The sequence below is a fragment of the Mastomys coucha genome, unplaced genomic scaffold, assembly GCF_008632895.1.
Source record: "Mastomys coucha isolate ucsf_1 unplaced genomic scaffold, UCSF_Mcou_1 pScaffold18, whole genome shotgun sequence".
NCBI classification, from domain to species: Eukaryota; Metazoa; Chordata; class Mammalia; order Rodentia; family Muridae; genus Mastomys; species Mastomys coucha.
The window spans coordinates 50,215,351-50,219,102 of record NW_022196900.1 but is presented as its reverse complement, the minus strand read 5'-3'; the positions used below and the strand labels follow the sequence as shown (position 1 = coordinate 50,219,102).

At 39.1% G+C, this 3,752-nt stretch overlaps 1 pseudogene; it reads right to left on the bottom strand.

Annotated features, from left to right (window-relative positions):
- Positions 1-1,936: 1,936 nt before the first annotated feature.
- On the bottom strand, positions 1,937-2,766 carry LOC116095431 (annotated as a pseudogene).
- Positions 2,767-3,752: the final 986 nt, after the last annotated feature.

Here is a 3,752-nt window from a genome sequence, read left to right as displayed (position 1 = left end):
TATGGATTGACTCCAAGAGAGATCTTTGTTGACCTGTCCAGTGGTGATATGTATACAGGAATTTTTGAATACCCAATGTAATCTTGGCTCTACTAGACCACCATGCCTGTGACACAACAGAATTAAAAACAATGCTGTTTTTTAGAGCTGAAGGCTAGGATATGGGATGGGAAACCAGAAGAGAATAGAGATCAAGGTAACAGTAATTCTGGTTTACATTCAGGCTCCCACTGTGAAGGCAAAGAGCCTTTCTATATGGTTAACGTCGTAAGGTGGTGAGCAAAGCAAGTAACTTACGTGTAACCTGTTACCTTACACAGTGCCTCATGGTAGGGACCCTGCAAGTGTGCGGGTATCATCCCAACAGTAAAGCACCTCGAAAGAGGACTCAGAAACGTGAGCTATAAAGGAGCTGGGTTTGTGCTACCCTAAAGTCATCACACACAAAAAGTTAAAAACACTTTTTCCTTCTGCACATCACACTTACAATAGTAAAATGGTTTCTTTTTCTTTTCTTTTCTTTCTTTTTTTTTTTTTTTGTAGAACAACTTTTATACATACAGATAAATACATGGAAAAATAAAGGGACATAAAATGACTTTGTTAATGCAAATTATGGTATAAATTTGAGTTAGTTTAGGAACAAGTTAAAACAGTAATTTACAATACACTGAAGCTACCCACAGATTGCTTTCCCCAATGGCTACATCTTCAAAGGAAAGCTGTCAGCTGAACCTCACAGAAGTAATACAACAGAAAATAGAAGTAAATGTCTCATTCCAAATAACTTACTTTCTTCAAGCATCAGATTTAATTTATGGTTTTAAAACAAGAAATTACAGAAAAGCATTAGTAGCTTTTCATTAGTAGCTTTATACACTAATTTAGAAGTCATGAGGATTTGCTTGTTTGTTGATGCAAGTCACTTTTCTTTTAGGGGTTTCATATTGAAGAAACAGTGCTACATTGGTTTGGTCTACTTTGAACCATTTTGGACAAAAGTTAGAAGAGCTAGGCAACTCTGAGAAGACCAAGTCTACATTTGGCTTAAACAGCAAAGAGAAAAAAGTCATGTGGAAAATATACCACAATCCTTATCTTTTGAGTATCTAGTTTTGGAAAGTAAGACCTCTTTCTTTGATCATTTCAACTTTTCTCATTTAGAATAAGGGACGCAACTGGAAAGGATGTATTAATTGTATTAAATTAGTAAAGTTGGCTAATTGGCTAAAGACATAATTTAAAAATATGGGACCAAGAAGTTTAAAAAAATGGGAATCAAATTACTGAATTATACTAAAAAATGTGGACGAGTTCTACATTTTGTTAATGTTATTGTAAGAAGCTCCATCATAAAATTGAACTGTAAAATTACTTTTAATGTAGTATATATGACACAAAATGAGTTTTTAGAAAACATTAGGAAATTTGTTTGTTATAAATTATCCAAAATCTATAAACAAATCCCTCTAACTTGTATTTTGTTTAAAGTAATAACTTTACATCATACAAATAAATTTCAAGTATGAAAAATGCATTATTGCAATAATACCTCTTTGCAATTCCAAAATTCTTGGTTTATAATAAAACCGTAAAGTTTTTGGTTTTTTGTTTTCTTTTTTTTTGTTTTGTTTTAAGTAAACCTATCACCCATCAGCGCCATCTACTGCAGAAGTCTAACATCTTAAAGTGTTGCTCAACAAGTAGCAGAGAAACATGTCTGGAGGCAACGTACAATTCAAAAGAAAGTACATGTGTCTTTTTTTTTTAATTTATTTTTTGTTTTTTTCGAGACAGGGTTTGTCATTATAGCTCTGGCTGTCCTGGAACTCACTCTGTAGACCAGGCTGGCCTCGAACTCAGAAATCCGCCTGCCTCAGTATTTGTGTGTTTAATATTTCACATTATCATCACTAGGATTTTCTCCTTCCCAGATGGAAGTTCACACCCATGTAAAAGTCCTCACAGGTCAGCCATCCTGTGCAATTAACAGGCCTCACAGGTCAGCCGTTCTGTGCAGTTGCCACTTTCATGTTTCCAAAGTCATCATCTTCTTCAAGTGTTCTCTCCACACCACTGTGGTACCAGAATGAACAGATAAGGACCTTTCTATTTTGAGTGGTGACATCATCTGTATTGCTAATTTTGCTAAGTAGATGGCTTCATATTCCTGAAGTTGGTGGACAAATTCAGCATTAGGATTAATACAAAATCTTCTTTCTTGGACACAAGCAAATGCATCCCTGTACTTCATCCCAAATGTGTCCATGATGTACGCAATAACAAAGGTAACACTTCAAGAGATACCTGCATTCCCATGGACAAAAACTTTTCCTCAATTTTGTAAGCTTCAATCAATGGACTCTTTAGTCATAGGGAAAAAAACAGATTATGTCTTCAACTGAATTATCAGCAATACCCAAGACTAAATATCTAAATAATTGTTGAAAGTTTGGTTTAATAAAGTTTGCTTCAATATTTTGCCATATGCAAATTATATGACTCATGCCCTGTTTCTGCAGTATAGGTAAGTGGGAAGCAGAAGTGGTAGTGGATCTGAGTTTGAGGTTATCTTGGTGTACATAGCAAGTTCCAAGTCAGCTTGAGTTCCATAGTGAAACCCTTGCTTTTCATAGCAGAAGAGTATGGGCCTAAGAACAATCCAGCCAAAACTTCCTGCTTCTCCTGTCTCAGAGGGTAAGTCCACTCCTCAGCATTGTCTTTGCACTGAAGGAGTGAGGGGAACTCCAGTTTCACTTCTTCCATGGTCCCAGGGCCACAGCAGGTGGGCGCAGCACTCCTGAGGGCAGAGGCAAGGAGGGAAGGAGGGCAGGCAGAAGGCAGGCTGATTCACTGGCTCCCAGTAAGCACTCCCTGACCACAGGGTCCAAGCAGCCGAGACAGGAGGCTGAGGGTCCCCATGCTACGGCTATCTCCCTCCAGCAAGTCTCCAAGCCCCTCAGACAGCCTGTGGCTCATCTTTAACTATCTCAAGCATAAATATTACAAGGACGGAGGTTTGCATTTAAATGCTCCTCTCAAACTCACAGTGCTTGGCAATAGTAGGAATTGTGGCATTGTTGTCACAGGACTGGCACAGTTGGAGACAGTGTGTCACTGGTGGTAAGCTTTGAGATTTCAGATGCTCAAGGCAAGACCAGAGTCAGTCTCTCTTCCTGCTGTCTGGTGACCCAAATGTAGGATGTTCTGCTATCTGCCAAGCTCCATGTCTGACTGTTTGCCCCCATGCTTTCCACCCTGAAGTTAATGGACTAAATCTGTGATCTTTAAACCAATTTAAATTAAATATTCTCCTATATAATATTTGCTATAGTCATGTTATCTCTTTTTTTTATTGGATATTTTCTTTACTTACATTTCTAATGTTATCCCCTTTCCCAGTTTCCCACCCTCCAAGAAACACCCTATCACATCCTCCCTCCCTCTGCTTCTGTGAAGGTGTTCCTCCACCCACCCACCCACTCCCACCTCCTTGCCCACAGTTCCCCTATTCTGGGGCATTTATCGAGCCTTCATAGGACCAAGGACCACTTTTTGCATTGGTGCATGACAAGGCCATCCTCTGCTACGAATGCAGTTGGAGCCATGTGTACTCCTTTGTTGGCTTAGTCCCTGGGAGTTCTGGAGGGTCTGGTTGGTTGATACTGTGGTTCTTCCCATGTGGTTCCAAACTCCTTCCACTTCTTCAGTCCCTTCTCTAACTCCTCTATTAGGGACCCAAGCTCAGTCCA